Source organism: Charadrius vociferus, unplaced genomic scaffold (genome assembly GCF_000708025.1).
Source record: "Charadrius vociferus isolate BGI_N301 unplaced genomic scaffold, ASM70802v2 scaffold858, whole genome shotgun sequence".
Classification (NCBI taxonomy): domain Eukaryota; kingdom Metazoa; phylum Chordata; class Aves; order Charadriiformes; family Charadriidae; genus Charadrius; species Charadrius vociferus.
The window spans coordinates 404162-417734 of record NW_009649724.1 but is presented as its reverse complement, the minus strand read 5'-3'; positions in this window follow the sequence as shown (position 1 = coordinate 417734).

Below are 13573 nucleotides of genomic sequence, written 5' to 3'. Positions count from 1 at the left end.
TGAATGGCAAGCAGCTTTTGTTTTACCCTTCCTTGAGTTTCTTCTTTCCTAAGAGTTGGAATAATTGAATATTTCCCCATCCCATTGTTGATTTTTTTTTTTTTTTTCCCCTGCAGTAGGAGCCCTGGTTTTGCATGCTGAATATGGCATGAGATAATTCTGGACAGCTTGGGTACCATATGGCTTAGGTCACAAGAAGAGGAGTTGCCCTGGGACAGTGACATTTTGATTTTTTTATGAAAGAAAAGTCCATTTAAGGGGGAACACTGATTTCTCCCAAGAGGGCAAGGTCCTGCCTGTCCTTTCACACTCCAGTCCATGGAGTTTAAACCAGCCTGTAAACTATGGCAAAATCAGGATCAGGTCCCAGAGCTATTAAGTCTGATTGTGTATCCTGACTTTTTTTAGGCAAGAGATGAAGCCGTGAGGTTTTCTATCAGCAGTTGCATTCCAGCACATTTTTGTAATTTTTGCTTGAAAGAAAAATCATGTAGTAGTGAAAACCCCAGAACTACAGTGACTCCAGTAAATTATTTCGCACCAGGGTGAATAAGGAGGTTGGAGCTGCTTAATTACAGTGCAACTGATGGTGGCTCTTTTCCTGGTTTTGCTTTTCCTAAGCTATTTGCCAGAGGTTAAAGTCTCAGACCACCAGTACTCCTGCAGAGGTATTTCAAAGGGGGGAGCTGCCATAGCATATATCGAAATTCTGCTTTATTTATGAAAGATGTCACTGCATTCTGCACAACATTTGGGTACTTTTTTGACAAATCAGAAAACCCCAGCAAATCCAAACACATCGTTTTATAGCAGATGGGGCACACAAGATCAGGCATCCGTACAGTATATACAGACAGATGCCTGTCTCCCTCCCTCCGCTCTGGATTTGACACCATAAGGAAGGCAGACATATATATGTATATATCAGTTGGGATCAGCTTCCCTTGCTTAACTATGCTGAAAGGGACTTCTGACACTAAATATTGTATAGAAATATTTTCCAGTCATGTCTTCAAAAGACTGGGAGTTGCTCGGCTGAAATTTATCTGTCTCTGTGGTGAGATGCGGTTACCTGTTTGTCAAAAGTTCCCCTAGGGCATTTAAGTATGGACTTTCTTTCTTTTCTTCCCATACAAAGTAGGTTTGCTTGATGCTATTTAGCATGTACCATGCTGCTCTCAGCTATTGATTTGGAGCAGGGACGAAGAGGAAGTTTCCAGCAGGTCAGGTAAAGAGAGATGAGAGCACTTGATTTTAATGCAGGCCTCAAATGACTTGTTTCCATTTATCCTCCTCCTTGAAAGCCTGGCAATTATTTATTACAAAACAAGGAGGGGAAAAAATGAATCGAGGTACAGTATCTGCAGGCCAAGTGTGTGATTGAAGATGAGGTTTTCAGACATGACGCGAGACCTTTAATGGGACTGCATTAGTATATTTAACTAGAATGAGATCCTGAGCCACATGGTGCCTCCGAGTACTGCAGGGTGCTTTGGTAGTGGTGGAGAAAGGGTTGTGGCTTGTTAGCGATGAATTGCCATCCTTGGAGGTACACGAGAGCTTTCAGCATAGAAATAAGAAACCCAAGCCAGTCTGAGCCACAGGCAAGGCAAACTAAATTAACTGGTTTCATTCATACGCGCTCTGATTCAGTCTGGGAGTCAGCATTCAGCCTGCTTGTCAGTCCCACTCGCTCTGGACTGAAGATTTCTTATTCCCTGCCTTAAACTTACCCCTCTTAAAATATTAGCGTACTTCTGGCCAGGAGCAGCTGCATTTCGATAGTGAGACGTACAGGATTCCAGTGAGTCGACTCGTGCCATTTGGGGTGCTGACTCAGGCTTTTCTGTGCAAATGCGTCGTTTTCAAGAAGTCTGTTGGAAGTGATGAGTCACTGCAGGAGGGGGGAGAAGGCAAGAAGCATGTCGAAGGAAGCAAAAAGTTAACTTTTGTGCCAGGTTTTGCACAGGTGTTCATTATAACAAGAAACGGGCAATCAGGCACCCAGCAAAGACCAGAGCTGTGCTATAAAAAGAGCTACAGGGACACAGCGACTGTGTTGGTGAATCAGATCTTCCTGGCTTCGGAGAGTGGAAGTTCACAGTAACTCGAACTGAGGTTTTGTTTGTTTTTGTTCGTGGAGCTTCGCCAAGTTTTATTTCATTTCTTGTAACGTGGTGTCATTAAAGCATAAAGAAGAAAAGAAGCCTTGTGAGGTGGGAAAATTTCGTTAATCAGCTGGTAATTCTGGGTGTGGGTTGATGGCCTCTCCATTGGAGAGGAGACTGTGGTGATTAGAAAGCTCATTTGTAGCATGTGGTTATAGCAGATACTGATGTTATTTTGTTACGTACAGAGTGGGGTCTAATGCCCACTCCAGTTGTCACAGGAATTGCTAGGAGGAGAGATATGGGAGGCATGTGCCTGTAAAGCCTTGGTTTCTAGGTGCTGAACAAGCTACTGGTCTGGGATGGTGGGGTTTGGAAGGATGGTGCAATTGGTAATAGGATTTCAGCCAGCAAAACCTACCTGATACCTGAAGTTCATCCTCCACGTGTTTTCCAGAAAGGTTTTGGGAAAGGACCTTCCCAGTGTGTCAGCAGCCTTGAGTTTCTTTCTGGATGGCCCATGGGAGATCAGAGGAAGCTTTTCCATAATTCTTACTCATTTCTAATGGGCTTTGGATCAGGATTCCGTGCTCTGTGTTCATGGCCTCACCAGGTCGATGCATTGTTTGCTAACATTGCTGTGTGTGAATTCCTATGTCCTAGAAGCCTAAAACCCACAGGAGGTTGCTTGCTCTGGGAGCTTGTTAGTGCAGTACTAGTGAATATATCTGATTTGTTCCTATTCTGTACCTGAAATTGCTCTGAGGAGAATATCATGCTCATCTTGTGAAAGGCAAATACTGGAAATAGTTGTGGTGAGAAGAGAAATGCAGCTTCCAGAGTGATTGCTTATGAGGCAGATGTCCTGATTGCCACTGCAGGGTCACCAGTGTGAGGCTGGTGCAGTTCCATGGAGGTGAGAAGAGTCACTCCATACACAGTGTGGCCGAGAGCAGGGCCCAGCCTCAAACACTTCCTAACACCAACACTGGCTAGACAAAAGGCTCTTCTGTGACCAATGCATGAAGACAAGTGTCCAAGCTCAGCAAATGGTTTGGCGCATTAAGCTATGTAAAACGTTTGTGCAGGAGGGAAATTTTTGGCAGGGGAAGAGTTGAGGTTCTTTCTTTTCCTCTAGCTACTTTCAGCTTCTTTGGAGCTGAGGATTTGTGTGGGGTTTGTGGCACTTAGAACATGCTGATCTGTCAGTCGGGGCAGCTCTGTGTCATGGACGTATGCTTCTTCAAAGCATCACGCTCATCCTTCCTCTGCAACGTCCCCTGCACATCAGCCTCATCAGAGGATCCCTCTCCTAAGCGAGAGCTTTGACATGGAGTGTAGGTTTGGCTGGGTTATTTAATTCCTGGCTGTAGTAGTTCAGGCCTGGCAGGTCAGCATGTGTGTGGGGAATATGGGAGCACAGCCACAGCGCTGGGCTGCTCCAGCCTGGAGCAGTTTTAGAAGTGGAAAAAAAGCAGTTTAGTGCCCAGAGCTCTTTCTGCCCTGGCCTTCTCCCTAGTCCTATGGGCCAGGTGAAACTGTAGTGAAAGGAGCACCTGGAGAGCTTGCTTTTCTTTCTTTTTTTTTTTTTTTTTTTAAACCAGAATATAGCTTTCTGCCCCATCTAGTGGGTACACTATGTATTGAACCTGGAGTTTGTTGGAGTATTTTAATTCCAGCATTCAATTTATCTAATGCAGCGCTCAGTCCCCAATTTTAGTTTTGCCTTCTGGCTGTTTGAGCAATACTTGTACGTGTTACATACAGAGTTATTTCTCACACAGAGAAACAGCTGAAGCATTAGTTGTTGAAAGGAAGCGGTGAGCAAATAGGGCACGTTTTTGGCAGACTGAGACTACAAAATGCACAGGTTGGAAAATGTCAAGATTATCTAGGTGAGGGTATGGGCTTAAAAGGCTGGGTATTCAGAACTGGGAAAGAACAAAACAAAAGGACACTTGGAGAATATAAAATATGTGCTTCTGCAACCCAACATGTTTCAGAGGAAGAGTTCTCTCAGGAGGATTTGTTAATCAAGAATGTTGAAATGACAAATGCTTGGTGGCTCTGGCTGTAACCTTGCCAGGGTGGCGACGCTCTGCTGTGTACCACATTTGTATGTGTTCTGCTTTTGAAGAAATAAAGGTTTGCTGTGCCTCAGAGAGAAACGCAAGACAAGGTGTGGAAAACGGATTTACTGTAGACACGGGAAGTGTATTATGAGTCTTTCCCTGCCCTCCTGCTTGCAGGGAAGATGAGAATTGGGACCATGAAGCCGAGACCCCTGTTTTTCGGCCACGAGAGTGACTGTTTGACCGAGCAGGGGCTGTGTGAGCCTTTCTGTGTTGCTGACCTCTGCCCAGCTGCAACAGAAGTGCAGTTGTGAGCTCTGATGCTGCCTTGGCCTTGGCAGAGGCCACGAGTGATGTGATTGTCCTGTTTCCTTACTGTGAGCACGTGGCCTGTCGAGGAGGAGCTAGGAAGTCCCAGAAGACCCTCGTGAGGGACAGAAAGGGGAGAGGACAAGTTGAAGGGTAGCCGTTCCTGGGCTGCAGCGTTTGGAGCCTGGTTTATGTATCAGTGCTGCATGTTGTCCCTCATGTGATGGGTGGGAGAGGTCTTTCCCCTTCCTCATCACTTTTCCAGAGAAGCTATTTCTCACATGGAGAAGGTCCCTTCTTTAAAAAGCTAATACTAAAGGCTTATTCATGTTGGCAGTTTTAAATGGTGCAAGGGGACTCTTCAGTGTGTGATGAGGCTGTTCTTGGCATTTATGAGAATAAATAAGAATAAAATAGTTTCCTTAGTTGTTAAGCAAGTTCACTGGGATCCAGGGTAAAATATTAAAATGCTGGCACAAAATTCACCTCGCTTTCTTGGGGTTGCCATAAATGTGCTTTATATCTGAAATACCCTATCTGACCTCAACATTGTTTGGTAATTTGTAATACCATCGTGGCACTGACATCCGAGACCTGAAGGCTCCTCCCCATCTTCCTCTGTGTCACTCACTCCCTCCAAACTTCTCTGTGAAGCTCATAATGGTCCTGTCCTCCAGAAGACCCCTGGCAGGGCCAGCCTGTAGCGATGCCAAGATGTGAATTGTGTGGCAGCTCTGCCATCTGCCAGCAGGGAGAAATCATTTTCAGACCTCAGTAGAGAGAGGGCTATTTCTTGCAAGAAATTTTGTTAACACATTTAGCTTCTGGGCCTATAAAAGGTCAGTTGGTACTAGAGGGCCGTCTGGCTTGAGGGTCAGTAGAGGATTTTAGATGGAAGAAACTGTGTAATCAGTGTGGTGCAAGGGTTGAGGGTAGTGAGCATGAATTAGCATCACTTCCAAAAGTGTGTTAAGGACCCCACTATTGCTGGAAAGTAACATGAACTGCAAGGTCTCGAGACACTTCTGAAAACGGAACTGAAGCTCCTAGTTCAGTTGTGTGCTTTCCAAAGCTTCTCTGCTCTGCTAATGACTCAGTAACACTTGCAGATCGGGCATATTTCCTACCCAGCAGAGTGCGTAGGGGCTGTAGTATTATGTACAGTGGCTGATTCTTCGTCTCTCAATTCCACCAAGTGGGAATATTTTGTACCTTATAGAAATTGAGTCTTAATTTAATACATGTAAAATATTATTACAGTTCTTGGATAAAAAGTCAGAGTGGTAAGGGAACAATTATTATTTAATTTACTCTAATACGCTAAAACAGATAGTCTTCTTTCAGGCATACTTTTAATCTGTTTAAGTATTGGACACAATACAGCATAAGGGTAATAACAATGTTTCAAGTAGGAAAGAGCTAGAGGAATGAGGACTTAATATGATAAAGTGCAGTAACTCTGAATTTGTTCTGGTTATGTTAATCTTTCCTTGCTGATTAAGTCACTTTCCTCATCTTTAGAAAGCAGTAATTTGCTGACAATGACCTGTGCTAAGGGTAGCATTTTCAATTCTTGCCTGCAGGAATAGGGAACTGAAATAACAACATCAGGTCTTTAGAGGATGAGACAAATTTATATATGGACCCTTGACACGTCCTTCTCAGCTCCTGTGCTCAATTTTCAGTTGCCCGAAGGCTGATTATTTGGAAGGCATGCTGAACTTATAGCCAGAGTGTTGCCATTCATTGGAAAAGTGACACAAAATTTGCACAGCATCCAGCTTTCTAGTCCGTAGAGTGCAGAGCAAGATCAGATGAGAGATGAGCAGCGCAGGGAGAACCCTTGTGTTTTACAAGGATCTGAGGAGCAGCCTTGCAAAACCGTTCTCATGGATGCTGGAGTTCGGACCATGCGCTGAGCTGCTTCAGCCTGGAGAGGGGGGACGTGCACCTCCCGTTGTGCTGTTAGCCTGCACTGGAGTAAAGGGGAATGGGGCTGCTCCCATTTGACTGGGTATATAGCTTATTCCTTGGTGAGTGGCACTCTGTTGGAGTCCCTATGTGCTTATTTGTGACTGTGCCATGTGTTTTTTGTGCATCTCCAGGCATGTACCAAGTACTTTGTACTTTGGTTACCTACCTTGCAGGGGTCTGAGAGCAGTGATTAATAAGTGATTGCAAAGTGCTTTGAGATCTCTGGATGGAAGGGGCTATAGAAATGCAAACTATTATCATTTTCTAGGTCAGGGGAAGAAAGCAATTACTTGTAGACCAATAATTTTCTTTTTCTATTTTATCCTTGCAAATCTATGTGAATAGAGGACAGCAGCAATTACACTGATGGGATGGAAAAAGGCTTTCCAACTTCTCTTGGATACCTGTTATTTTTATTTTATATTCACTTTGAATTTCCTATGAATTTCCTTTGAGGTGGCAAGTTTAGTTTTAACCTGGTGTGACCGCTGTCTGAGAAAATCCCTAAAATGCCTGTGTCCAAGGCTGGAAAGACAGAGCACAGAAGGATCTTTCTGTACATATCCTATTCCTGTATTCTTCCCTATTACCATGATCATACAGGATACTTGTACTACATGGACTATTCATCTCTACATGTTTAGTCTCCCCTCCATGTACACAGCAGTGCGCACACACATTTGCCTGCATTGTGTCTCTTGGGAGAACCAGATGCAACATCTGATCTGGACTGCCTTCAGATGAAACAGCCATAACTCTTTGGTGGGGTATCTTCCATGCAAACCTAACCATTTTCATGTACTGGGAGTTTGAGGAGGGGTAGAAAACTTTGTCCTGTCTTAAGATTGTTTAGCAGAAACTGCTGGTTTATGTGTGTTAGGATGTGTTCATAAACTGTTCACACACGGGTGAATGGCAAACCATCATCTATTGGAAAAGGTGATAAACATCTATGGTTGGCTGGAATTCAAAAATGACAGGTTGCTTAAAAAAGCCTGAGTTTTTATCACTTTCTTCCATCCAGATGTGAGGCTAAGCTGTGATTTTTAGAAAAATTTCATAGGGAAATGAGACTCCTTGAACAGAGCAGCTGCTGGCCCAGTGTGCCATGTTCTCACCTGGGATGTGGAAGGCTCCAGTCCAAGTCTGAGTCAGAAAACAGATCTAAAGCAAAGCATGGCATTTTCCAAGTAACAGACTCAATTGCAAGGGTTTGGATAGAGGTCATCGTCTTCCTGAGACTATGATCTGTCCTGTGCTTTGGACCCAACAGAGAATATCTGACTCAACGTCCTTCACAACTTCTTTTTGTTCTGACAAACTAGTATTTCTCAATGAAAGTTGTAATAAAAAATTCAGACCAGCTGCAATAGCTATTGCCAACCACTAATTGCATTGCTGCTTTTGTTTTTTTGGTTTGGTGGTTTGTTTTTTTTTTTTTGATAGGGACACAGCTGCTAACAGAAAAAAAAAATCCAGCAAGGGAAAAGAGGCTTGACTGTTGATTTGCATTTAGCTGGAGTATGGAAGAGTCATTCTGGATTTGGACCAATTCTTATATGTTGGTGGACAATGGGATTCAGGTCACTAGAGGCATCTGTTGGGATTTACCAAGTATTTGGTCTATCTTTTTTGTCCTGAGACATCCTTGTGAATCTGGGCCATTGCTTCCAGCAGTTGCAGGTGGCGTGAAACCAGATAGCAAAGAAGGTTACAATAATAATAACAAAACCCTCTCTGTTTCATGGTCTAATAAAACATACAAGACTCAAGGGATCTCCTTGGTCAAAGTTCAGTTCCTCACACTTACAGTCAACTCTAGAACAGAGGTGTAGTTTAGTGTGCTCCACAGAACACCTGGGTCATTCCTCATCAGTCACAAAATATCCAGTAACAAACTGGAGAGCTGCTAAAAGTCCCAATCATAAAGCACTACACAACCCTCCCACCCCCTATCCTCCCCCAAAAGAGGAGGGAATCGGTCCTATTGCCAGTGTCATAAGGTCTTTCCATTGAGAGTATATACATTAAATAAAGTTCCCAGATTATCACAGGAACTGGAGCGTGGTCTGAGATGAGAGATGTCATTAACACAGTACTGGAATAGTATACTTCTTGTCTGTACAAGCAGCTATATTGAAAGCCTGCAAACTTGAAAAAAACAACAGAAACAGTGGAAAGGAAATTAGTTCTCTCCCTCAGAGCACAACAGATGGGTCACCTCTGTTGTAGGTCATTTCTCGTATTTGTGGCCAGCATGAAGCAGACTTAGAAATGTCAGTGTGAGGTAACTGTAAAACTGTTGCATGCAACCACAAATTCTTTTGTCACAAATGTTAGAGGTTTTCATTCTGTCATCTGAGATTGGAGATCCATTGTAACAGGTTTTCTTGCAGCGTATAATAAGAGATACTGTCTGTTCTTAGGCAGTTGAATATAAATAGCTCAGAGTGGTAGGCACAGCACAAGCAATAGCCTTCAGTTACTGGTGGATAGATGAGGAACACAGAGGTGGCTAAGGGTTGCCACTTGAAAGATATAACTGTAGATACCTTTAAAGCATGGTCCTCTGGGATTTATTCAAGGTCATGCAAGGAGTTTGTAGCAGAGCCAGGGCCTGCATCCAGATCTGCCAACTCTCAGCATGATGCCTGAAGAATAAAGGCTATCTTTCATCTAAATTAAAACCACACAATTTTATAGAAGCTTCGGGGCCTCTGTCTAATCTATGCACATAGCATTCATCACCATGGCATCTAGGTGCCACTCTCCTCATCTCTTAACCTTGCCAGAGTCTATCATGAATATTCTGAGCATCTAGATGGGTTTCCAAATGAGCTGAACACGCTGTTCCACTCTCTGCCTCGACTTTCGCTTTACACAGCCAGGCTGTATGTCTGATAAACAATTCTATCTGTTATAGCCTTAAAAAAAAAAAAAAAGACAAAACACCAAGAGGATGTCCAATTAGCAAATATCGCACTTAGCCATATTTTGGAGCGTCTCCTCTCCTTTCCCCATTAGAAGTTATGCACTATAACAACACGGCCTGTCACCGCGCAGCCCGCCAGCTGCATAAAATCAAGGCATCAGGCTTTTTTAATTGAATGCATAATGAGTTGACTGGCAGGTTTAATTAACAAACTCATCCTGTGTATGCACCTGGAGGTGAAAATAAGTTTAATCAAGAGGAGTTGGCAAGTGCCAACAGCTCTGTCATGGTCTGTCGTCGTCCGTCCCCCTCTGCCCCCCCCCTTATTTTGGTTTGTTTCAACCAGGCTTTGTATTTGCAAAAATGGCTCTGGGTGCTGATTAATTATCTTTTCCCTAAGATTGATGAGTTGTTGCAGCCTGCCTTGTAATGAGAACTACCGCTCCTGAAAAAGCTGCACTGAAAAGCTTTAATAATCAGTCTGCCTTAGATAAACTACTTATGGCAAACATTCAAGGGGCCTGAATGTGGTCCTGTCACAGCAACCTTTGAGGACCTCATCCATGTGAGGAAGATGTGTTCTTAAGACGCATTGACTGACATTACTAAGAGAAGGCAGATTGCTAGTGAAGACAGTGGTGTGTAGCTTTCTCAGGAGTTACAAGATTGAGACAGAAACCATGAGAAATATAGTTACTTAGGTTGAATTCCTTCTGTTTTGAAACAGCAACTATAGCTGCTTTGGTGGGACCTCTATGTTGGGTAACAGTCGTAGCTAGAAGGTAAGAAAATGCCTTCCCTCCTCCTGAAGACAAGGCTTGAGGATATACTCTCCTGCTATCATTCTCTCTGTCTATGAGATAGGACATTCACGCTATTTCAGACATCCGCTTTGGCCCTTCTGAATCCAAGCTAAAAGTGCGAAGCTGGGAGGGTGGAGATGGAGAGATGCAACCCAGAGGTGACTACGGACGAATGCATCTCCTCTGCCTACCAAACCAGGCCCCTGGACAGCTGAGGCCTCTGGGACTGCCTGCAGTAGAGCTGCTGGAGTCCCTCGCTCCTCACCCGGCATGTGGAAGGTATCTACCAAGCCAAGTTCTAGCAAAGGTTGTAGGCGTTCTACAGGGAGGTTAATGCATTCAAGCTGTCAAAATATTCTTCCTGCTATTCACCCAGTTAACATGCCCTCTCTTTCTTTTGCCTGAAAAGGCATTTGCTATGGTGTTCTAATACATGGTCTGTGTTCAAGATGTTAGTGACAGCTGTTGTATGACTACAGGAAGGAAATTATGACTCCCTAATGATAACATGTCACGGCATGTCTCTTTGCTTTTCTTTTCCTTTAGACGTACATTTCTTCTGCCAATGTCTCCGTTATTGCACACATGCAGTTAATTGTGTATCAATGACATGTATACCATGTGTTGAGAACAGGGCTTTAAAAAAGAATCTTCTGAATGCTTCTACCTTGGCTTTAAATAATGTGGAGCTGGTGGAGAAGATGCCCCATGTGGTAACCTGATCTTTTGTACTTTGGGATGCTTCATATCTGAACATCAATATTGCCATCCAGCTTTCCTTAGGGGTGATAGAGCTACAATATGCTCAGTTAAGGATCAAGCGTTCAGGGTAATGAATGTGTGCACTCAGGTATACTGTCAGTTTAATCTCTTACGGGACTTTTATGGCTTTACCCTGATAAATTCTGGAAGGGCTGATAGCTGTTGGAGAACGAGCCTGTTAAACACATGGGGGTGTCTGTCTGGATGGCCACCACAAGCCCCTCTCTGCTGTGTTTCAGCTGTGATCTAACACCTCCAGCCTTTACAGGGAATCTTGTCACAAAACTCTAATGAGAAGTGACCAAAAAAAGTCTTTTGCATCTGCTTTAAGGAACTTACTGGAGTGACAAGTATGTTTAACCTAGTTTTTAATTCCCTCGATATGGGAAAGTTTCTGTGCCCAGGCAGAAGGCCCAGAAGGGTTATGCATCATTTACAACCCAGTGTTCAAAATGAGGGGCAAGCTGGGGGCAGTGGGAGTGAAAATGTAGGTTTATAATTCTCAGCTCAGCAGGAGCCACTGCTCTGCACCGGGGCAAACCCAACTGATTAACAGCTTCTGGCAAGGGCAGCGGTTCTTGGTTTCTTCTCGCTTCCTGCTGGCACGGCAGAGAAAGTGTCCTTTCACTGTGGCACGTTACCGCTATCAGTGGAGCGTACCCTCTGTACGGCTTCCAAGCCATATCTGCAGGACCTTGTTGGGTTTTGGGGTCACCCAGAGCAACCCAACAGGTACAATTTTACTCTGTGAGACACAGTGGTCCCTGCTGATTTCCTGTTGCATCTTGGAGGCAGCTGTTTGTCTTTGAGGGGTGTGTTGCTGCTATGCAGTATAAAAGTCTTCTAGGATGTTTTAAAAAGGATCTTAAAATAGTTGAAGCAAGGCAGGAGTGGCAACAACAAAAGGTATCTGGTGATATCTGGAGATAGTACACTCTGTAGATAGTCAAACTGTGGTTCCTGGGAACATGTGTGTGGCTCCTGTGAGCATGGGAGTTGGGCAGTAGAGGGCTGGGTGCTGCTGAGCATCCCAGAGGGTACCCGAGAGCGTGGCTGAGGCCAGCATCGCCTGCTTGTGCACGGCTTAGTTGAGTAGCCAGGCTTACTGTAGTCCTGAATGGAGAAATTCCCTGGGGGATCCACTGTTACCTTCCTCCTGCAAGGGGATCCCAGAGCCCTCTTCATCTTGGGCTCTTGTAGAGTTGAGGCATGTGTCTTGGGACTGTCATATGGGGATGTTAGTCTGCTGCTGAGACGCTTTCCCCACTCGCAACCTGCTCTGTGGTGGTGCCAGCCAGAAAACAGAGCTCTTCAAGAACAAGCTTGCTCGTGAAACTAAGGCAGGTAATGCCGTGAGTGCAGGCCAGACATTTTTTGAGTAGGTTTTGAAAGTCTTTACCATGGTGACCTTTTAAAAGCACTTGAGTTTGCTGTGGGATTCCTTGCTTCTCTGAGCTCTGAGCTGTACAGCAGGTCAGCATGATTTCTCAGGTGGAAACTCATGGACAATCTGCATTTGTCTCCCAGAAGGGATTTTCATATGGCCTGCGGTAAAAGAGCATAAGCTTGCAGGAAGAGAAAACACACTCTGGAAGTTGTTTCGACACCTGGTAGCTGTGACAACCATAAAAACCCGAACAAGCTGCCTTCCCACCCTATTGCTCAGAAGAGTGGTATCTGTGGGAATGGCTGTACATTCTGCCTTCCCCAAAGACCCCCTTCTGGCACAGCCAAAGGGCCATTTCTGTTTCAATTTAGGCAGCTGTGAGAAAAAACAGAAATAGTTTTAACATTGCTACTGAACTATGGGTGGAACTCATCTGTTTGTAGGTGACTTTGTGAGGGCCCTGAATGGTGCAAGCCTGATTTTGTAGGAAAAACATGTAGGTTTTCTTTTGGGAGTAGTGCCAGGGGTCGAGTCAAGGCAAGCCTTCCTTCGTTCCCTCTGTGGTGACAGACACACGGAAGACAACACGAGGAGAGGGATGTGCACAGAGGGAGTTTTTCAGCCCCTTTTGCCCAGACAGTCCAAATAATCGGTGGCCAGGGAAGAGCAGAGCTGCGGGTGGTGGGTGAGGAGCAGCTCCCACAGGAGGTCAGTGTTGCACTGTGGATATGGCTGCAAAAAGGCAGCATGGCCTTGGAGGAAAACTTGACCCAGAAGGGAGGCTCTCGGGCACTTCTGGGTCGTTTGCCACCCTGGTTTACTTGTGTGTTCGGCACAACCCGGTGTCGGTGAGGAGTATGTTTCTGGGAGGCGGGGGGGAATTTGTCACAAGTGTGAAGGGACAACCGCCAAAGGAGCGCAGTTGGGATGGAGGCCCTTTGCGGAGGGAACCGACGCTAGATGGCTCAGGGCTGAGTTGGTGCTGGGAGCTGCAGGCTTTCCCCTCCGAATCATTGCCTTGTTTTTGGCCCGAGTGTTCCCTCGCAGGCTCAGACAGCTGTTTGGTGGAGGTGGAGGGGTTTGGAAGACGCGGGCCAGCTGGAGTGGAGGGTGTCCAGCACCCCGGCGTACGCGGCTGCCGCGCAGGTGGCCGGCTTGTCGGCAGCTTCGCTCCAGTTATCAAGGCTGAAAAACCCCTCAATTCCTCTGCCAGCCATTCATCCTCC